Here is a 22,489-nt window from a genome sequence, read left to right as displayed (position 1 = left end):
GCTGCGGGGGCAAGTACCTGTCAGCGGGACAGGATTGCGGGGGGCAAGTCGCAGTGAGCGGGTCAGGGTTGTGGGGGGCCGGTCCCCGTGAGCGGTTCAGGGCTGCGGGGGGCCCGTCCCCCTGAGCGGGTCAGGGCTGCGGGGTGCAGGTCGCAGTGTTCGGGTGAGGTCTGCGGGTGGCAAGTTGCAGTGAGTGGGTCAGGGCAGCGGGGGGCCAGTTGCAGGGAGCGGGTCAGGGCTGCGGGGGCCAGTCCCTGTGAGCGGGTCAGGGCTGCAGGGGCCAGTACATGTCAGCGGGTTGGACTGCGGGGGGCTAGTCGCAGTGAGCGGGTCAGGGCTGCGGGGGCAAGTCCCTGTCAGCGGGTGAGGTCTGCGGGGGGCAAGTCGCAGTGAGCGGGTCAGGGCTGCGGGGGCAGGCCCTCTGAGCGGGTCAGGGCTGCGGGGGGCAAGTCCCTGTCAGCGGGACAGGACTGCGGGGGGCAAGTCGCAGTGAGCGGGTCAGGACTGCGGGGGGCAAGTCGCAGTGAGCGGGTCAGGGCTGCGGGGGCAGGCCCTCTGAGCGGGTCAGGGCTGCGGGGGGCAAGTCGCAGTGAGCGGGTCAGGGCTGCGGCGGGCAAGTCGCAGTGAGCGGGTCAGGGCTGCTGGGGCAAGTCCCTGTCAGTGGGACAGGACTGCGGGGGGCAAGCCGCAGTGAGCGGGTCAGGGCTGTCGGGGCCAGTCCCTGTCACCGGGTCAGGGCTGCGCGGGGCCAATCCCTGTGAGTGGGTCAGGGCTGCAGGGGGCAAGTCGCAGTGAGCGGGTCAGGGCTGCGGGGGGAAAGTCGCAGTGAGCGGGTCTTGGGTGCGGGTGGCAATGTCGCGGTGAGCGGGTCAGGGCTGCGGGGGGCCAGTCCCTGTGAGCGGGTAAGGGCTGCGGGGGGCAAGTCGCAGTGAGCGGGTCAGGGCTGCGGGGGCCAGTCCCCCTGAGCGGGTCAGGGTTGCAGGGGGCAAGTCGCAGTGAGCGGGTCAGGTCTGCGGGGGCCAAGTCGCAGTGAGCGGGTCAGGGCTGCGGGGTGCAAGTCGCAGTCAGCGGGTCAGGGCTGCAGGGGGAAAGTCGCAGTGAGCGGGACTGGGCTGCAGGGGCAAGTCCCTGTCAGCGGGACAGGACTGCGGGGGGCCAGTCCCTGTCAGCAGTACAGGGCTGCGGGGGCCAGTCCCTGTGAGCGGTTCAGGGCTGCAGGGGCCAGTCCATGTCAGCGGGATTGGACTGCGGGGGGCAAGTCGCAGGGAGCGGGTCAGGGCTGCGGGGGCCATACCCTGTCAGCGGGTCAGGGCTGCGGGGGACACTCCTTGTCAGAAGGAGAGGACTGCGGGGGGCAAATTGCACTGAGCGGGTCAGGTCTGCGGGGAGTAAGTCGCAGTGAGGGGGACAGGGCTGCGGGGGCCATACCCTGTCAGCGGGTTAGGGCTGCAGGGGACACTCCCTGTCAGCGGGACAGGACTGCGGGGGGAAGTCGCAGTGAGCGGGTCAGGTCTGCAGGGAGCAAGTCACAGTGAGCGGGTCAGGGCTGCGGGGCAAAAGTCGAAGTGAGCGGGTCAGGGCTGCGGGGGGCAGTGTCGCAGTGAGCGGGTCATGGCTGCGGGGGGCCAGTCCCTGTGAGCGAGTCAGGGCTGCGGCGGCCAGTCCCGGTGCGCGGGTCAATGCTGCGGGGGGCCAGTCGCTGTGAGCGGGTCAGGGCTGTGGGTGGCAAGTCGCAGTGAGCGAGTCAGGGCTGCGAGGGGCAGTGTCGCAATGAGCGGGACAGGGCTGTTGGGGGGCCGGTCCCCCTGAGCGGGTCAGGGCTGCGGGGCGCCGGTCCCTCTGAGCGGGTCAGGGCTGCGGGTGGCAAGTCGCAGTGAGCGGGTCAGGGCCGCGGGGGGCAGTGTCGCAGTGAGCGGGTCAGGGCTGCGGGGGCAAGTACCTGTCAGCGGGACAGGATTGCGGGGGGCAAGTCGCAGTGAGCGGGTCAGGGTTGAGGGGGGCCGGTCCCCATGAGCGGTTCAGGGCTGCGGGGGGCCCGTCCCCCTGAGCGGGTCAGGGCTGCGGGGTGCAGGTCGCAGTGTTCGGGTGAGGTCTGCGGGTGGCAAGTCGCAGTGAGTGGGTCAGGGCTGCGGGGGGCCAGTTGCAGGGAGCGGGTCAGGGCTTCGGGGGGCAGGTCGGAGTGAGCGGGTCAGGCTGTGGGGGGCAGGTCGCAGTGCCCGGGTCAGGGCTGCGGGGGCCAGTCCCTGTGAGCGAGTCAGGGCTGCGGCGGGCCAGTCCCAGTGAGCGCGTCAGGGCTGCGGGGGGCAGTGTCGCAGTGAGTGGGTCAGGGCTGCGGGGGCCAGTCCATGTGAGCGGGTCAGGGCTGCCGGGGGGGCCGGTCCCCCTGAGCGGGTGAGGACTGCGGGGGGGAAGTCGCAGTGAGCGGGTCAGGGCTGCGGGGGGCAGTGTCACAGTGAGCGGGTCAGGTCTGCGGTTGGCAAGTCCCTGTCAGCGGGACAGGACTGCGGGGGGCAAGTAGCAGTGAGCGGGTCAGGACTGCGGGGGGCAAGTCGCAGTGAGCGGGTCAGGTCTGCGGGGGGCAAATCGCAGTGAGCGGGTCAGGGCTGCGGGGGCAGGCCCTCTGAGCGGGTCAGGACTGCGGGGGGCAAGTCGCAGTGAGCGGGTCAGGGCTGCGGGGGGCAAGTCGCAGTCAGAGGATCAAGGCTGCGGGGGCAAGTCCCTGTCAGCGGGTCAGGGCTGCGGGGGGCAAGTCGCAGTGAGCGGGTCAGGGCTGCGAGGGGCAGTGTTGCAGTGAGCGGGTCAGGGCTGCGGGGGGCCGGTCCCCCTGAGCGGGTCAGGGCTGCGGGGGCAAGTCCCTGTCAGCGGGACAGGACTGCGGAGGGCAAGTCGCAGTGAGCGGGTCAGGGCTGCGGGGGGAAAGTCGCAGTGAGCGGGTCTTGGGTGCGGGTGGCAATGTCGCGGTGAGCGGGTCAGGGCTGCGGGGGGCCAGTCCCTGTGAGCGGGTAAGGGCTGCGGGGGGCAAGTCGCAGTGAGCGGGTCAGGGCTGCGGGGGCCAGTCCCCCTGAGCGGGTCAGGGTTGCAGGGGGCAAGTCACAGTGAGCGGGTCAGGTCTGCGGGGGGCAAGTCGCAGTGAGCGGGTCAGGGCTGCGGGGTGCAAGTCGCAGTCAGCGGGTCAGGGCTGCAGGGGGAAAGTCGCAGTGAGCGGGACTGGGCTGCAGGGGCAAGTCCCTGTCAGCGGGACAGGACTGCGGGGGGCCAGTCCCTGTCAGCAGTACAGGGCTGCGGGGGCCAGTCCCTGTGAGCGGTTCAGGGCTGCAGGGGCCAGTCCATGTCAGCGGGACAGGACTGCGGGGGGCAAGTCGCAGGGAGCGGGTCAGGGCTGCGGGGGCCATACCCTGTCAGCGGGTCAGGGCTGCGGGGGACACTCCCTGTCAGAAGGAGAGGACTGCGGGGGGCAAATTGCACTGAGCGGGTCAGGTCTGCGGGGAGTAAGTCGCAGTGAGGGGGACAGGGCTGCGGGGGCCATACCCTGTCAGCGGGTTAGGGCTGCAGGGGCCAGTCCCTGTCAGCGGGACAGGACTGCGGGGGGAAGTCGCAGTGAGCGGGTCAGGTCTGCGGGGAGCAAGTCACAGTGAGCGGGTCAGGGCTGCGGGGCAAAAGTCGAAGTGAGCGGGTCAGGGCTGCGGGGGGCAGTGTCGCAGTGAGCGGGTCATGGCTGCGGGGGGCCAGTCCCTGTGAGCAAGTCAGGGCTGCGGCGGCCAGTCCCGGTGAGCGGGTCAATGCTGCGGGGGGCCAGTCGCTGTGAGCGGGTCAGGGCTGTGGGTGGCAAGTCGCAGTGAGCGAGTCAGGGCCACGGGGGGCAGTGTCGCAGTGAGCGGGTCAGGGCTGCGGGGGCAAGTACCTGTCAGCGGGACAGGATTGCGGGGGGCAAGTCGCAGTGAGCGGGTCAGGGTTGTGGGGGGCCGGTCCCCGTGAGCGGTTCAGGGCTGCGGGGGGCCCGTCCCCCTGAGCGGGTCAGGGCTGCGGGGTGCAGGTCGCAGTGTTCGGGTGAGGTCTGCGGGTGGCAAGTTGCAGTGAGTGGGTCAGGGCAGCGGGGGGCCAGTTGCAGGGAGCGGGTCAGGGCTTCGGGGGGCAGGTCGGAGTGAGCGGGTCAGGGCTGTGGGGGGCAGGTCGCAGTGCCCGGGTCAGGGCTGCGGGGGCCATTTGCAGTGAGCGGGTCAGGACTGCGGGGGGCAAGTCGCAGTGAGCGGGTCAGGTGTGCGGGGTCAAGTCGCAGTGAGCGGGTCAGGGCGGTGGGGGGGCCAGTCCCTGTGAGCGGGACAGGACTGCGGGGCTAAGTCGAAGTGAGCAGGTCAGGACTGCGGGGGGCAAATCGCAGTGAGCGGGTCAGGTCTGCGGGGAGCAAGTCGCAGTGAGCGGGTCAGGGCTGCGGGGGGCCAGTCCCTGTGAGCGAGTCAGGGCTGCGGCGGGCCAGTCCCAGTGAGCGCGTCAGGGCTGCGGGGGGCAGTGTCGCAGTGAGTGGGTCAGGGCTGCGGGGGCCAGTCCATGTGAGCGGGTCAGGGCTGCCGGGGGGGCCGGTCCCCCTGAGCGGGTGAGGACTGCGGGGGGGAAGTCGCAGTGAGCGGGTCAGGGCTGCGGGGGGCAGTGTCACAGTGAGCGGGTCAGGTCTGCGGTTGGCAAGTCCCTGTCAGCGGGACAGGACTGCGGGGGGCAAGTCGCAGTGAGCGGGTCAGGACTGCGGGGGGCAAGTCGCAGTGAGCGGGTCAGGGCTGCGGGGGCAGGCCCTCTGAGCGGGTCAGGACTGCGGGGGGCAAGTCGCAGTGAGCGGGTCAGGGCTGCGGGGGGCAAGTCGCAGTCAGAGGATCAAGGCTGCGGGGGCAAGTCCCTGTCAGCGGGTCAGGGCTGCGGGGGGCAAGTCGCAGTGAGCGGGTCAGGGCTGCGAGGGGCAGTGTTGCAGTGAGCGGGTCAGGGCTGCGGGGGGCCGGTCCCCCTGAGCGGGTCAGGGCTGCGGGGGCAAGTCCCTGTCAGCGGGACAGGACTGCGGAGGGCAAGTCGCAGTGAGCGGGTCAGGGCTGCGGGGGGCAGTGTCACAGTGAGCGGGTCAGGTCTGCGGTTGGCAAGTCCCTGTCAGCGGGACAGGACTGCGGGGGGCAAGTAGCAGTGAGCGGGTCAGGACTGCGGGGGGCAAGTCGCAGTGAGCGGGTCAGGTCTGCGGGGGGCAAATCACAGTGAGCGGGTCAGGGCTGCGGGGGCAGGCCCTCTGAGCGGGTCAGGACTGCGGGGGGCAGTGTCGCAGTGAGTGGGTCAGGGCTGCGGGGGCCAGTCCATGTGAGCGGGTCAGGGCTGCCGGGGGGGCCGGTCCCCCTGAGCGGGTGAGGACTGCGGGGGGGAAGTCGCAGTGAGCGGGTCAGGGCTGCGGGGGCAAGTCCCTGTCACGGGTCAGGACTGCAGGGGCAAAGTGCCTGTGGGCGGGACAGGACTGCGGGGGGCAAGTCGCAATGAGCGGGTCAGGACTGCTGGGGGCAAGTCGCAGTGAGCGGGTCAGATGTGCGGGGGGCAAGTCACAGTGAGCGGGTCAGGGCTGCGGGGGCCAGTCCCTGTGAGCGGGTCAGGGCTGCAGGGGCCAGTACATGTCAGCGGGTTGGACTGCGGGGGGCTAGTCGCAGTGAGCGGGTCAGGGCTGCGGGGGCAAGTCCCTGTCAGCGGGTGAGGTCTGCGGGGGGCAAGTCGCAGTGAGCGGGTCAGGGCTGCGGGGGCAGGCCCTCTGAGCGGGTCAGGGCTGCGGGGGGCAAGTCGCAGTGAGCGGGTCAGGGATGCGGGGTGCAGTGTCGCACTGAGCGGGTCAGGGCTGCGGGGGCAGGCCCTCTGAGCGGGTCAGGACTGCGGGGGGGCAAGTGGCAGTGAGCGGGTAAGGGCTGCGGGGTGCAGTGTCGCACTGAGCGGGTCAGGGCTGCGGGGGCAGGCCCTCTGAGCGGGTCAGGGCTGCGGGGGGCAAGTCGCAGTGAGCGGGTCAGGGCTGCGGCGGGCAAGTCGCAGTGAGCGGGTCAGGGCTGCTGGGGCACGTCCCTGTCAGTGGGACAGGACTGCGGGGGGCAAGCCGCAGTGAGCGGGTCAGGGCTGTCGGGGCCAGTCCCTGTCACCGGGTCAGGGCTGCGCGGGGCCAATCCCTGTGAGCGGGTCAGGGCTGCAGGGGGAAAGTCGCAGTGAGCGGGTCAGGGCTGCGGGGGGAAAGTCGCAGTGAGCGGGTCTTGGGTGCGGGTGGCAATGTCGCGGTGAGCGGGTCAGGGCTGCGGGGGGCCAGTCCCTGTGAGCGGGTAAGGGCTGCGGGGGGCAAGTCGCAGTGAGCGGGTCAGGGCTGCGGGGGCCAGTCCCCCTGAGCGGGTCAGGGTTGCAGGGGGCAAGTCGCAGTGAGCGGGTCAGGTCTGCGGGGGGCAAGTCGCAGTGAGCGGGTCAGGGCTGCGGGGTGCAAGTCGCAGTCAGCGGGTCAGGGCTGCAGGGGGAAAGTCGCAGTGAGCGGGACTGGGCTGCAGGGGCAAGTCCCTGTCAGCGGGACAGGACTGCGGGGGGCCAGTCCCTGTCAGCAGTACAGGGCTGCGGGGGCCAGTCCCTGTGAGCGGTTCAGGGCTGCAGGGGCCAGTCCATGTCAGCGGGATTGGACTGCGGGGGGCAAGTCGCAGGGAGCGGGTCAGGGCTGCGGGGGCCATACCCTGTCAGCGGGTCAGGGCTGCGGGGGACACTCCTTGTCAGAAGGAGAGGACTGCGGGGGGCAAATTGCACTGAGCGGGTCAGGTCTGCGGGGAGTAAGTCGCAGTGAGGGGGACAGGGCTGCGGGGGCCATACCCTGTCAGCGGGTTAGGGCTGCAGGGGACACTCCCTGTCAGCGGGACAGGACTGCGGGGGGAAGTCGCAGTGAGCGGGTCAGGTCTGCAGGGAGCAAGTCACAGTGAGCGGGTCAGGGCTGCGGGGCAAAAGTCGAAGTGAGCGGGTCAGGGCTGCGGGGGGCAGTGTCGCAGTGAGCGGGTCATGGCTGCGGGGGGCCAGTCCCTGTGAGCGAGTCAGGGCTGCGGCGGCCAGTCCCGGTGCGCGGGTCAATGCTGCGGGGGGCCAGTTGCTGTGAGCGGGTCAGGGCTGTGGGTGGCAAGTCGCAGTGAGCGAGTCAGGGCTGCGAGGGGCAGTGTCGCAATGAGCGGGACAGGGCTGTTGGGGGGCCGGTCCCCCTGAGCGGGTCAGGGCTGCGGGGGGCCGGTCCCTCTGAGCGGGTCAGGGCTGCGGGTGGCAAGTCGCAGTGAGCGGGTCAGGGCCGCGGGGGGCAGTGTCGCAGTGAGCGGGTCAGGGCTGCGGGGGCAAGTACCTGTCAGCGGGACAGGATTGCGGGGGGCAAGTCGCAGTGAGCGGGTCAGGGTTGTGGGGGGCCGGTCCCCGTGAGCGGTTCAGGGCTGCGGGGGGCCCGACCCCTGAGCGGGTCAGGGCTGCGGGGTGCAGGTCGCAGTGTTCGGGTGAGGTCTGCGGGTGGCAAGTCGCAGTGAGTGGGTCAGGGCAGCGGGGGGCCAGTTGCAGGGAGCGGGTCAGGGCTTCGGGGGGCAGGTCGGAGTGAGCGGGTCAGGGCTGTGGGGGGCAGGTCGCAGTGCCCGGGTCAGGGCTGCGGGGGCCATTTGCAGTGAGCGGGTCAGGACTGCGGGGGGCAAGTCAAAGTGAGCGGGTCAGGGCTGCGGGGGGCAGTGCCGCAGTGAGCGGGTCATGGCTGCGGGGGGCCAGTCCCTGTGAGCGAGTCAGGGCTGCGGCGGGCCAGTCCCAGTGAGCGCGTCAGGGCTGCGGGGGGCAGTGTCGCAGTGAGTGGGTCAGGGCTGCGGGGGCCAGTCCATGTGAGCGGGTCAGGGCTGCCGGGGGGGCCGGTCCCCCTGAGCGGGTGAGGACTGCGGGGGGGAAGTCGCAGTGAGCGGGTCAGGGCTGCGGGGGGCAGTGTCACAGTGAGCGGGTCAGGTCTGCGGTTGGCAAGTCCCTGTCAGCGGGACAGGACTGCGGGGGGCAAGTAGCAGTGAGCGGGTCAGGACTGCGGGGGGCAAGTCGCAGTGAGCGGGTCAGGTCTGCGGGGGGCAAATTGCAGTGAGCGGGTCAGGGCTGCGGGGGCAGGCCCTCTGAGCGGGTCAGGACTGCGGGGGGCAAGTCGCAGTGAGCGGGTCAGGGCTGCGGGGGGCAAGTCGCAGTCAGAGGATCAAGGCTGCGGGGGCAAGTCCCTGTCAGCGGGTCAGGGCTGCGGGGGGCAAGTCGCAGTGAGCGGGTCAGGGCTGCGAGGGGCAGTGTTGCAGTGAGCGGGTCAGGGCTGCGGGGGGCCGGTCCCCCTGAGCGGGTCAGGGCTGCGGGGGCAAGTCCCTGTCAGCGGGACAGGACTGCGGAGGGCAAGTCGCAGTGAGCGGGTCAGGGCTGCGGGGGGCCAGTCCCTGTGAGCTGGTCAGGGCTGCGGGGGCCAGTCCTTGTGAGCGGGTCAGGGCTGCAGGGGCCAGTCCATGGCAGCGGGTTGGACTGCGGGGGGCAAGTCGCAGTGAGTGGGTCAGGACTGCGGCGGGCAAGTCGCAGTGAGCAGGTCAGGGCTGCTGGGGCAAGTCCCTGTCAGTGGGACAGGACTGCGGGGGGCAAGCCGCAGTGAGCGGGTCAGGGATGCGGGGGGAAAGTCGCAGTGAGCGGGTCTTGGGTGCGGGGGGCAATGTCGCGGTGAGCGGGTCAGGGCTGCGGGGGCCAGTCCCTGTGAGCGGGTAAGGGCTGCGGGGGGCAAATCGCAGTGAGCGGGTCACAGCTGCAGGGTGCAGTGTCGCACTGAGCGGGTCAGGGCTGCGGGGGCAGGCCCTCTGAGCGGGTCAGGACTGCGGGGGGCAAGTCGCAGTGAGCGGGTCAGGGCTGCGGGGTGCAGTGTCGCACTGAGCGGGTCAGGGCTGCGGGGGCAGGCCCTCTGAGCGGGTCAGGACTGCGGGGGGGCAAGTCGCAGTGAGCGGGTCAGGGCTGCGGGGTGCAGTGTCGCACTGAGCGGGTCAGGGCTGCGGGGGCAGGCCCTCTGAGCGGGTCAGGGCTGCGGGGGGCAAGTCGCAGTGAGCGGGTCAGGGCTGCTGCGGCAAGTCCATGTCAGTGGGACAGGACTGCGGGGGGCAAGTCGCAGTGAGCGGGTCAGGGCTGCGGGGTGCAGTGTCGCACTGAGCGGGTCAGGGCTGCGGGGGCAGGCCCTCTGAGCGGGTCAGGGCTGCGGGGGGCAAGTCGCAGTGAGCGGGTCAGGGCCGCGGCGGGCAAGTCGCAGTGAGCAGGTCAGGGCTGCTGGGGCAAGTCCCTGTCAGTGGGACAGGACTGCGGGGGGCAAGCCGCAGTGAGCGGGTCAGGGCTGCGGGGGGAAAGTCGCAGTGAGCGGGTCTTGGGTGCGGGGGGCAATGTCGCGGTGAGCGGGTCAGGGCTGCGGGGGCCAGTCCCTGTGAGCGGGTAAGGGCTGCGGGGGGCAAATCGCAGTGAGCGGGTCACAGCTGCAGGGTGCAGTGTCGCACTGAGCGGTTCAGGGCTGCGGGGGCAGGCCCTCTGAGCGGGTCAGGGCTGCGGGGTGCAGTGTCGCACTGAGCGGGTCAGGGCTGCGGGGGCAGGCCCTCTGAGCGGGTCAGGGCTGCGGGGGGCAAGTCGCAGTGAGCGGGTCAGGGCTGCGGCGGGCAAGTCGCAGTGAGCGGTTCAGGGCTGCTGGGGCAAGTCCATGTCAGTGGGACAGGACTGCGGGGGGCAAGTCGCAGTGAGCGGGTCAGGGCTGCGGGGTGCAGTGTCGCAGTGAGCGGGTCAGGGCTGCGGGGGCAGGCCCTCTGAGCGGGTCAGGGCTGCGGGGGGCAAGTCGCAGTGAGTGGGTCTGGGGTGCGGGGGGCAATGTCGCAGTGAGCGGGTCAGGGCTGCGGGGGGCCAGTCCCTGTGAGCGGGTCAGGGCTGCGGGGGCATGTCCCTGTCAGCGGGACAGGACTGCAAGGGGGCAGGTCGCTGTCAGCGGGACAGCACTGCAGGGGGGCAGGTCGCAGTGAGCGGGTCAGGACTGCGGGGGGCCGGTCCCCGTGAGCGGGTGAGGACTGCGGGGGGCAAGTCGCAGTCAGAGGATCAAGGCTGCGGGGGAAAGTCCCTGTCAGCGGGTCAGGGCTGCGGGGGGCAAGTCGCAGTGAGCGGGTCAGGGCTGCGAGGGGCAGTGTTGCAATGAGCGGGTCAGGGCTGCGGGGGGCCGGTACCCCTGAGGGGGTCAGGGCTGCGGGGGTGCAGTGTCGCAGTGAGGGGGTCAGGGCTGCGGGGGGCCGATCCCCCTGAGCGGGTCAGGGCTGCGGGGGCAAGTCCCTGTCAGCGGGACAGGACTGCGGAGGGCAAGTCGCAGTGAGCGGGTCAGGGCTGCGGGGTGCCAGTCCCTGTGAGCTGGTCAGTGCTGCGGGGGCCAGTCACTGTCACCGGGTCAGGGCTGCGGGGGGCCGGTCCCCGTGAGCGGGTCAGGGCTGCGGGGGGCCGATCCCCCTGAGCGGGTCAGGGCTGCGGGGGGCAGGTCGCAGTGAGCGGGTGAGGACTGCGGGGACCAGTCCCTGTGAGCGGGTCTGGGCTGCGGGGGGCCAGTCCCTGTGAGCGGGTCAGGGCTGCGGGGGGCCAGTCCCTGTGAGTGGGTCAGGGCTGCGGGGGGCAAGTCGCAGTGAGCGGGTCAGGGCTGCTGGGGGCCTGTCCCTGTGAGCGGGTCTGGGCTGCGGGGACCAGTCCCTGTGAGCGGGTCAGGGCTGCGGGGGGCCAGTCCCTGTGAGCGGGTCAGGGCTGTGGGGGGCAAGTGACAGTGAGTGGGACAGGACTGCAAGGGGCAAGTCCCTGTCAGCGGGTCGGACTGCGGGGGGCAAGTCGCAGTGAGCGGGTCAGGGCTGCGGGGGGCAGTGTCGCAGTGAGCCGGTCAGGGCTGTGGGCGGCCAGCCCGCGTGAGCGGGTCAGGGCTGCGGGGGGCAGTGTTGCAGTGAGCGGGTCAGGGCTGCGGGGGGCAAGTCGCAGTGAGCGGGTCAGGACTGCGGGGGGCAAGTCGCAGTGAGCGGGTCAGGGCTGCGGGGGGCAAGTCGCAGTCAGAGGATCAAGGCTGCGGGGGCAAGTCCCTGTCAGCGGGTCAGGGCTGCGGGGGGCAAGTCGCAGTGAGCGGGTCAGGGCTGCGGGGGGCCGGTCCCCCTGAGCGGGTCAGGGCTGCGGGGGCAAGTCCCTGTCAGCGTACAGGACTGCGGTGGGCAAGTCGCAGTGAGTAGGTCAGGACTGCGGGGGGCAAATCGCAGTGAGCGGGTCACGGCTGCGGGGTGCAGTGTCGCAGTGAGCGGGTCAGGGCTGCGGGGGGCAAGTCGCAGTGAGCGGGTCAGGGCTGCGGCGGGCAAGTCGCAGTGAGCAGGTCAGGGCTGCTGGGGCAAGTCCCTGTCAGTGGGACAGGACTGCGGGGGGCAAGCCGCAGTGAGCGGGTCAGGGCTGCGGGGGGAAAGTCGCAGTGAGCGGGTCTTGGGTGCGGGGGGCATTGTCGCGGTGAGCGGGTCAGGGCTGCGGGGGCCAGTCCCTGTGAGCGGGTAAGGGCCGCGGGGGGCAAATCGCAGTGAGCGGGTCAGGGCTGCGGGGTGCAGTGTCGCACTGAGCGGGTCAGGGCTGCGGGGGCAGGCCCTCTGAGCGGGTCAGGGCTGCGGGGGGCAAGTCGCAGTGAGCGGGTCAGGGCTGCGGCGGGCAAGTCGCAGTGAGCGGGTCAGGGCTGCTGGGGCAAGTCCATGTCAGTGGGACAGGACTGCGGGGGGCAAGTCGCAGTGAGCGGGTCAGGGCTGCGGGGTGCAGTGTCGCAGTGAGCGGGTCAGGGCTGTGGGGGCCAGTCCCTGTCACCGGGTCAGGGCTGCGCGGGGCCAGTCCCTGTCACCGGGTCAGGGCTGCGCGGGGCCAATCCCTGTGAGCGGGTCAGGGCTGCGGGGGGCACGTCGCAGTGAGCGGGTCAGGGCTGCGGGGGCCAGTCACTGTCAGCGGTTCAGGGCTGCGGGGGCCAGTCCTTGTGAGCGGGTCAGGGCTGCAGGGGCCAGTCCATGGCAGCGGGTTGGACTGCGGGGGGCAAGTCGCAGTGAGTGGGTCAGGACTGCGGGGGGCAAATCGCAGTGAGCGGGTCACGGCTGCAGGGTGCAGTGTCGCACTGAGCGGGTCAGGGCTGCGGGGGCAGGCCCTCTGAGCGGGTCAGGACTGCGGGGGGCAAGTCGCAGTGAGCGGGTCAGGGCTGCGGGGTGCAGTGTCGCACTGAGCGGGTCAGGGCTGCGGGGGCAGGCCCTCTGAGCGGGTCAGGGCTGCGGGGGGCAAGTCGCAGTGAGCGGGTCAGGGCTGCGGCGGGCAAGTCGCAGTGAGCAGGTCAGGGCTGCTGGGGCAAGTCCCTGTCAGTGGGACAGGACTGCGGGGGGCAAGCCGCAGTGAGCGGGTCAGGGCTGCGGGGGGAAAGTCGCAGTGAGCGGGTCTTGGGTGCGGGGGGCAATGTCGCGGTGATCGGGTCAGGGCTGCGGGGGCCAGTCCCTGTGAGCGGGTAAGGGCTGCGGGGGGCAAATCGCAGTGAGCGGGTCACAGCTGCAGGGTGCAGTGTCGCACTGAGCGGGTCAGGGCTGCGGGGGCAGGCCCTCTGAGCGGGTCATGACTGCGGGGGGCAAGTCGCAGTGAGCGGGTCAGGGCTGCGGGGTGCAGTGTCGCACTGAGCGGTTCAGGGCTGCGGGGGCAGGCCCTCTGAGCGGGTCAGGACTGCGGGGGGGCAAGTCGCAGTGAGCGGGTCAGGGCTGCGGGGTGCAGTGTCGCACTGAGCGGGTCAGGGCTGCGGGGGCAGGCCCTCTGAGCGGGTCAGGGCTGCGGGGGGCAAGTCGCAGTGAGCGGGTCAGGGCTGCGGCGGGCAAGTCGCAGTGAGCGGGTCAGGGCTGCTGGGGCAAGTCCATGTCAGTGGGACAGGACTGCGGGGGGCAAGTCGCAGTGAGCGGGTCAGGGCTGCGGGGTGCAGTGTCGCAGTGAGCGGGTCAGGGCTGCGGGGGGCACGTCGCAGTGAGCGGGTCAGGGCTGCGGGGGCCAGTCACTGTCAGCGGTTCAGGGCTGCGGGGGCCAGTCCTTGTGAGCGGGTCAGGGCTGCAGGGGCCAGTCCATGGCAGCGGGTTGGACTGCGGGGGGCAAGTCGCAGTGAGTGGGTCAGGACTGCGGGGGGCAAATCGCAGTGAGCGGGTCACGGCTGCAGGGTGCAGTGTCGCACTGAGCGGGTCAGGGCTGCGGGGGCAGGCCCTCTGAGCGGGTCAGGACTGCGGGGGGCAAGTCGCAGTGAGCGGGTCAGGGCTGCGGGGTGCAGTGTCACACTGAGCGGGTCCGGGCTGCGGGGGCAGGCCCTCTGAGCGGGTCAGGACTGCGGGGGGGCAAGTCGCAGTGAGCGGGTCAGGGCTGCGGGGTGCAGTGTCGCACTGAGCGAGTCAGGGCTGCGGGGGCAGGCCCTCTGAGCGGGTCAGGGCTGCGGGGGGCAAGTCGCAGTGAGCGGGTCAGGGCTGCGGCGGGCAAGTCGCAGTGAGCGGGTCAGGGCTGCTGGGGCAAGTCCATGTCAGTGGGACAGGACTGCGGGGGGCAAGTCGCAGTGAGCGGGTCAGGGCTGCGGGGTGCAGTGTCGCACTGAGCGGGTCAGGGCTGCGGGGGCAGGCCCTCTGAGCGGGTCAGGGCTGCGGGGGGCAAGTCGCAGTGAGCGGGTCAGGGCTGCGGGGGGCAAGCCGCAGTGAGCGGGTCAGGGCTGCGGGGGGAAAGTCGCAGTGAGCGGGTCTTGGGTGCGGGGGGCAATGTCGCGGTGAGCGGGTCAGGGCTGCGGGGGCCAGTCCCTGTGAGCGGGTAAGGGCTGCGGGGGGCAAATCGCAGTGAGCGGGTCACAGCTGCAGGGTGCAGTGTCGCACTGAGCGGGTCAGGGCTGCGGGGGCAGGCCCTCTGAGCGGGTCAGGACTGCGGGGGGCAAGTCGCAGTGAGCGGGTCAGGGCTGCGGGGTGCAGTGTCACACTGAGCGGGTCCGGGCTGCGGGGGCAGGCCCTCTGAGCGGGTCAGGACTGCGGGGGGGCAAGTCGCAGTGAGCGGGTCAGGGCTGCGGGGTGCAGTGTCGCACTGAGCGAGTCAGGGCTGCGGGGGCAGGCCCTCTGAGCGGGTCAGGGCTGCGGGGGGCAAGTCGCAGTGAGCGGGTCAGGGCTGCGGCGGGCAAGTCGCAGTGAGCGGGTCAGGGCTGCTGGGGCAAGTCCATGTCAGTGGGACAGGACTGCGGGGGGCAAGTCGCAGTGAGCGGGTCAGGGCTGCGGGGTGCAGTGTCGCACTGAGCGGGTCAGGGCTGCGGGGGCAGGCCCTCTGAGCGGGTCAGGGCTGCGGGGGGCAAGTCGCAGTGAGCGGGTCAGGGCTGCGGCGGGCAAGTCGCAGTGAGCAGGTCAGGGCTGCTGGGGCAAGTCCCTGTCAGTGGGACAGGACTGCGGGGGGCAAGCCGCAGTGAGCGGGTCAGGGCTGCGGGGGGAAAGTCGCAGTGAGCGGGTCTTGGGTGCGGGGGGCAATGTCGCGGTGATCGGGTCAGGGCTGCGGGGGCCAGTCCCTGTGAGCGGGTAAGGGCTGCGGGGGGCAAATCGCAGTGAGCGGGTCACAGCTGCAGGGTGCAGTGTCGCACTGAGCGGGTCAGGGCTGCGGGGGCAGGCCCTCTGAGCGGGTCATGACTGCGGGGGGCAAGTCGCAGTGAGCGGGTCAGGGCTGCGGGGTGCAGTGTCGCACTGAGCGGTTCAGGGCTGCGGGGGCAGGCCCTCTGAGCGGGTCAGGACTGCGGGGGGGCAAGTCGCAGTGAGCGGGTCAGGGCTGCGGGGTGCAGTGTCGCACTGAGCGGGTCAGGGCTGCGGGGGCAGGCCCTCTGAGCGGGTCAGGGCTGCGGGGGGCAAGTCGCAGTGAGCGGGTCAGGGCTGCGGCGGGCAAGTCGCAGTGAGCGGGTCAGGGCTGCTGGGGCAAGTCCATGTCAGTGGGACAGGACTGCGGGGGGCAAGTCGCAGTGAGCGGGTCAGGGCTGCGGGGTGCAGTGTCGCAGTGAGCGGGTCAGGGCTGCGGGGGGAAAGTCGCAGTGAGCGGGTCTTGGGTGCGGGGAGCAATGTCGCGGTGATCGGGTCAGGGCTGCGGGGGCCAGTCCCTGTGAGCGGGTAAGGGCTGCGGGGGGCAAATCGCAGTGAGCGGGTCACAGCTGCAGGGTGCAGTGTCGCACTGAGCGGGTCAGGGCTGCGGGGGCAGGCCCTCTGAGCGGGTCAGGACTGCGGGGGGCAAGTCGCAGTGAGCGGGTCAGGGCTGCGGGGTGCAGTGTCGCACTGAGCGGTTCAGGGCTGCGGGGGCAGGCCCTCTGAGCGGGTCAGGACTGCGGGGGGGCAAGTCGCAGTGAGCGGGTCAGGGCTGCGGGGTGCAGTGTCGCACTGAGCGGGTCAGGGCTGCGGGGGCAGGCCCTCTGAGCGGGTCAGGGCTGCGGGGGGCAAGTCGCAGTGAGCGGGTCAGGGCTGCGGCGGGCAAGTCGCAGTGAGCGGGTCAGGGCTGCTGGGGCAAGTCCATGTCAGTGGGACAGGACTGCGGGGGGCAAGTCGCAGTGAGCGGGTCAGGGCTGCGGGGTGCAGTGTCGCAGTGAGCGGGTCAGGGCTGCGGGGGCAGGCCCTCTGAGCGGGTCAGGGCTGCGGGGGGCAAGTCGCAGTGAGTGGGTCTGGGGTGCGGTGGGCAATGTCACAGTGAGCGGGTCAGGGCTGCGGGGGGCCAGTCCCTGTGAGCGGGTAAGGGCTGCGGGGCCAGTCCCTGTGAGCGGGTCAGGGCTGCGGGGGCATGTCCCTGTCAGCGGGACAGGACTGCAAGGGGGCAGGTCACTGTCAGCGGGACAGCACTGCAGGGGGGCAGGTCGCAGTGAGCGGGTCAGGGCTGCGGGGGGCCGGTCCCCGTGAGCGGGTCGGGGTTCGGGGGTCCGGACCCCCTGAGCGGGTGAGGACTGCGGGGGGCAAGTCGCAGTCAGAGGATCAAGGCTGCGGGGGAAAGTCCCTGTCAGCGGGTCAGGGCTGCGGGGGGCAAGTCGCAGTGAGCGGGTCAGGGCTGCGAGGGGCAGTGTTGCAATGAGCGGGTCAGGGCTGCGGGGGGCCGGTCCCCCTGAGCGGGTCAGGGCTGCGGGGGGGCAGTGGCGCAGTGAGCGGGTCAGGGCTGCGGGGGGCCGGTCCCCCTGAGCGGGTCAGGGCTGCGGGGGCAAGTCCCTGTCAGCGGGACAGGACTGCGGAGGGCAAGTCGCAGTGAGCGGGTCAGGGCTGCGGGGTGCCAGTCCCTGTGAGCTGGTCAGGGCTGCGGGGGCCAGTCACTGTCACCGGGTCAGGGCTGCGGGGGGCCGGTCCACGTGAGCGGGTCAGGGCTGCGGGGGGCCGATCCCCCTGAGCGGGTCAGGGCTGCGGGGGGCAGGTCGCAGTGAGCGGGTGAGGACTGCGGGGACCAGTCCCTGTGAGCGGGTCTGGGCTGCGGGGGGCCAGTCCCTGTGAGCGGGTCAGGGCTGCGGGGGGCCAGTCCCTGTGAGTGGGTCAGGGCTGCGGGGGGCAAGTCGCAGTGAGCGGGTCGGGGCTGCTGGGGGCCTGTCCCTGTGAGCGGGTCTGGGCTGCGGGGACCAGTCCCTGTGAGTGGGTCAGGGCTGCGGGGGGCCAGTCCCTGTGAGCGGGTCAGGGCTGCGGGGGGCCAGTCCCTGTGAGCGGGTCAGGGCTGTGGGGGGCAAGTGACAGTGAGTGGGACAGGACTGCAAGGGGCAAGTCCCTGTCAGCGGGTCAGGACTGCGGGGGGCAAGTCGCAGTGAGCGGGTCAGGGCTGCGGGGGGCAGTGTCGCAGTGAGCCGGTCAGGGCTGCGGGGGCAAGTCCCTGTCAGCGGGACAGGGCTGCGGGGGGCAGTGTTGCAGTGAGCGGGTCAGGGCTGCGGGGGGCTCGTCGCTTTGAGCGGTTCAGGACTGCGGGGGGCAAGTCGCAGTGAGCGGGTCAGGTCTGCGGGGGGCAAGTCGCAGTGAGCGGGTCAGGGCTGCGGGGGCAAGTCCCTGTCAGCGGGACAGGACTGCAAGGGGGAAGTCCCTGTCAGCGGGTCAGGTCTGCGGGGGGCAAGTCGCAGTGAGCGGGTCAGGACTGTCGGGGGCAAGTCGCAGTGAGCGGGTCAGGACTGCAGGGGGCAAGTCGCAGTGAGCGGGTCAGGGCTGCGGGGGCTCGTCCCTCTGAGCGGATCTGGCTGCGGGGGCAAGTCCCTCTGAGCGGGTCAGGGCTGCGGGGGCCAGTCCCTCTGAGCGGGTCAGGGCGGCGGGCGCCAGTCCCTCTGAGCGGTTCAGGGCTGCAGGGGCCAGTCCCTCTGAGCAGGAGACAGTGACACCTGTCCAAGTCAGGCAGGGAATCCACTTCCATCAGTCACCACCCCTCTTCCCCACAGTCACGGCATCACATTGCACTCAGTCACTGCATCCCATTTCCCTCAGTCAGTGCATCCCATTTCACTCAGTCACTGCATCCCATTACATTCAGTCACTGCATCCCATTTCACTCAGTCACTGCATCCCATTTCACTCAGTCACTACAACCCATTTCACGCAGTCACTGCATCCCATTTCACTCAGTCACTACATCGGATTTCAGTCAGTCACTCCCTCCCATTTCAGTCAGTCACTCCCTCCCATTTCAGTCAGTCCCTCCCATTTCAGTCAGTCTCTGCATCCCATTTCCCTCAGTCACTGCATCCCATTACAATCAGTCACTGCATCCCATTTCATGGAGACGGTGAATCCTATTCAACTGCGACAGTGAACCCATTTCCATCAGTCACCGCCCCCTATTCCCCACAGTCACGGCATCACATTACACTCAGTCACTGCATCCCATTACACTCAGTCACTGCGTCCCATTACACTCAGTCACTGCGTCCCATTACACTCAGTCACTGCGTCCCATTACACTCAGTCACTGCATCCCATTTCCCACATTCAGTGCGTCTCCTTTCCCTCTGTCACAGCATCCCATTTCACTCAGTCATTGCAACCCATTTCCCACAGTCACTGCATCTCCATTCCCTCAGTCACTGCATCGCATTATCCTCAGTCACAGCATCCCATGTCCCTAAGTCACAGCATCCCACTTCACTCAGTCAGAGCATCCCATTTCACTCAGTTACTGCATCCCATTTAACTGAGACAGTGAATCTTCTTGAACTGAGACAGTGCATCCCATTGCACTCAGACACAGCATTCCATTTCCCACAGTCACTGCATCTCCTTCCCCTCAGTCACTACATCTCCTTCCCCTCAGCCACTGCATCCCATTCCCCTCAGTCACTGCCTCCCATTTCCATCAGCCACTGCATCCATTCCCCTCAGTCACTGCCTCCCATTTCACTCAGTCACTGCCTCCCATTTCCCTCAGTCACAGCATCCCATTTCACTCAGTGACTGCGTCCCATTTCACTCAGTCAATTCGTCCCATTACACTGGGTCACTGCGTCCCATTACACTCAGTCACTGCGTCCCATTTCCCTCAGTCACTGCAACCCATTTCCCACAGTCACTGCAACCCATTACCCTCAGTCACAGTATCCCATTTCCATCAGTCACAGCATCCCAATTCACTCAGTGAGTGCATCCCATTTCACTCAGTCACGGCCTCCCACTTCACGCAATCACTGCATCCCATTTCACCGAGTCACTGCCTCCCACTTCACGCAGTCACTGCCTCCCACTTCACCCAGTCACTGCCACCCATTTCACTCAGTCACTGCCACCCACTTCACTCAGTCACTGCATCTCCTTTTGGCAGTAACTGCATCGCATTTCACTCAGTCACTGCATTACATTACCCTCAGTCACAGCATCCCATTTCACTCAGTGACTGCCACCCATTTCACTCAGTCACTGTATCCTAATTCCCTCAGTCACTGCATCCCATTTCACGCAGTCACTGCATCCCATTTCACTCAGTCACTGCATCCCATTTCACTCAGCGACTGCATCACATTTCACTCAGTCACTGCATCACATTTCACTCAGTCACTGCATCCCATTTCACTCAGTCACTGCCTCCCATTTCACTCAGTCACTGCATCCCATTTCCCAAAGTCACTGCATCCCATTTCACTCAGTCACTGCACCTCCTTTTGCCATTAACTGCATCGCATTTCACTCAGTCACTGCATCCCATTTCACTCAGTCACTCCATCCCATTTCATTCAGTCACTGCATCCCATTTCAGGCAGTCACTGCATCCCATTTCAGGCAGTCACTGCATCTCCTTTCCTCAGTGACTCCATCCCATTTCACTCAGTCACTGCATCACATTTCACTCAGTCACTGCATCACATTTCACTCAGTCATTGCAACCCATTTCCCACAGTCACTGCATCTCCATCTCCATTCCCTCAGTCACTGCATCGCATTACCCTCAGTCACAGCATCCCATGTCCCTAAGTCACAGCATCCCTTTTCACTCAGTCACTGCATCCCATTTAACTGAGACAGTGAATCTCATTGAACTGAGACAGTGCATTCCATTTCCCACAGTCACTGCATCTCATTTCCCTCAGTCACTGCATCCCATTTCCATCAGCCACTGCATCCCATTACCCTCAGTCACAGCATCCCATTTCACTCAGTGACTGCGTCCCATTTCACTCAGTCAATTCGTCCCATTACACTCAGTCACTGCGTCCCATTACACTCAGTCACTGCGTCCCATTACACTCAGTCACTGCATCCCATTTCCCACATTCAGTGCGTCTCCTTTCCCTCTGTCACAGCATCCCATTTCACTCAGTCATTGCAACCCATTTCCCACAGTCACTGCATCTCCATTCCCTCAGTCACTGCATCGCATTATCCTCAGTCACAGCATCCCATGTCCCTAAGTCACAGCATCCCATGTCACTCAGTCAGAGCATCCCATTTCACTCAGTCACTGCATCCCATTTAACTGAGACAGTGAATCTTCTTGAACTGAGACAGTGCATCCCATTACACTCAGACACAGCATTCCATTTCCCACAGTCACTGCATCTCCTTCCCCTCAGTCACTACATCTCCTTCCCCTCAGCCACTGCATCCCATTCCCCTCAGTCACTGCCTCCCATTTCCATCAGCCACTGCATCCCATTCCCCTCAGTCACTGCCTCCCATTTCACTCAGTCACTGCCTCCCATTTCACTCAGTCACTGCCTCCCATTTCACTAAGTCACTGCAACCCATTTCCATCAGCCACTGCATCCCATTACCCTCAGTCACTGCATCACATTTCACACAGACACTGCATCACATTTCCCTCAGTCACAGCATCCCATTTCACTCAGTGACTGCGTCCCATTTCACTCAGTCAATTCGTCCCATTACACTGGGTCACTGCGTCCCATTACACTCAGTCACTGCGTCCCATTTCCCTCAGTCACTGCAACCCATTTCCCACAGTCACTGCATCCCATTTCCCACAGTCACTGCATCCCATTACCCTCAGTCACAGTATCCCATTTCCATCAGTCACAGCATCCCAATTCACTCAGTGAGTGCATCCCATTTCACTCAGTCACGGCCTCCCACTTCACGCAATCACTGCATCCCATTTCACCGAGTCACTGCCTCCCACTTCACACAGTCACTGCCTCCCACTTCACACAGTCACTGCCTCCCACTTCACACAGTCACTGCCACCCATTTCACTCAGTCACTGCCACCCACTTCACTCAGTCACTGCATCTCCTTTTGGCAGTAACTGCATCGCATTTCACTCAGTCACTGCATTACATTACCCTCAGTCACAGCATCCCATTTCACTCAGTCACTGTATCCTACTTCACTCAGTCACTGCCTCCCACTTCACTCAGTCACTGCCTCCCAATTCACTCAGTCACTGCCTCCAATTTCACTCAGTCACTCCCTCCCATTTCACTCAGTCACTCCCTCCCATTTCCCTCAGTCACTGCATCCAATTTCCCACATTCACTGCATGTCCTTTCCCTCAGTCACTGCATCCCATTTAACGAAGACAGTGAACACTATTCAGCTGAGGCAGTGCATCCGTTTCCAACAGTCACCGCACCCTATTCCCCACAGTCACCGCATTCCATTTCCCTCAGTCACCGCACCCCATTTCATTCAGTCACTACATCCCATTTCATTCAGTCACGACATCCCATTTCATTCCGTCACTGCATCCCATTTCACTCAGTGACTGCATCCCATTTCACTCAGTCACTGCCTCCCATTTCACTCAGTCACTGCCTCCCATTTCACTCAGCCACTGCCTCCCATTTCACTCAGTCACTGCCTGCCATTTCACTCAGTCACTGCCTGCCTTTTCCCTCAGTCACTGCACCCCGTTTCACTCGGTCACTGCGTCCGTTTCACTCGGTCACTGCGTCCCATTTCACTCAGTCACTGCCTCCCATTTCACTCAGTCACTGCCTCCCATTTCACTCAGTCACTGCATCTGATTTCACTCAATCACTGCAACCCGTTTCCAAAAGTCACTGCGTCTCCTTTCCTTCAGCCACTGCATCCCAATTCCCTCAGTCACTGCATCCCATTTCACACAGTCACTGCATCCCATTTCACTCAGTCACTGCCTCCCATTTCACTCAGTCACTGCCTCCCATTTCACTCAGTCACTGCCTCCCATTTCACGCAGTCACTGCATCCCATTTCACTCAGCGACTGCATCCCATTTCACTCAGCGACTGCAGCCCATTTCACTCCGTCCACTGCATCACATTTCACTCAGTCACTGCATCACATTTCACTCAGTCACTGCATCCCATTTCACTCAGTCACTGCCTCCCATTTCACTCAGTCACTGCATCCCATTTCACTCAGTCACTGCCTCCCATTTCACTCAGTCACTGCCTCCCATTTCACTCAGTCACTGCATCCCATTTCACTCAGTCACTCCATCCGATTTCATTCAGTCACTGCATCCCATTTCAGGCAGTCACTGCATACCATTTCCCATCGTCACTGCATCTCCTTTCCTCAGTGACTCCATCCCATTTCACTCAGTCACTGCATCACATTTCACTCAGTCACTGCATCACATTTCACTCAGTCATTGCAACCCATTTCCCACAGTCACTGCATCTCCATTCCCTCAGTCACTGCATCGCATTACCCTCAGTCACAGCATCCCATGTCCCTAAGTCACAGCATCCCATTTCACTCAGTCACTGCATCCCATTTAACTGAGACAGTGAATCTCATTGAACTGAGACAGTGCATTCCATTTCCCAGTGTCACTGCATCTCATTTCCCTCAGTCACTGCATCCCATTTCCATCAGCCACTGCATCCCATTCCCCTCAGTCACTGCCTCCCATTTCACTCAGTCACTCCATCCCATTTCAGGCAGTCACTGCATACCATTTCCCATCGTCACGGCATCTCCTTTCCTCAGTGACTCCATCCCATTTCACTCAGTCATTGCAATCCATTTCCCACAGTCACTGCATCTCCATTCCC

This window comes from Stegostoma tigrinum, chromosome 22 (assembly GCF_030684315.1).
Source record: "Stegostoma tigrinum isolate sSteTig4 chromosome 22, sSteTig4.hap1, whole genome shotgun sequence".
In the NCBI taxonomy this organism is placed as follows: domain Eukaryota; kingdom Metazoa; phylum Chordata; class Chondrichthyes; order Orectolobiformes; family Stegostomatidae; genus Stegostoma; species Stegostoma tigrinum.
Note: the sequence above shows the minus strand (reverse complement) of the source record.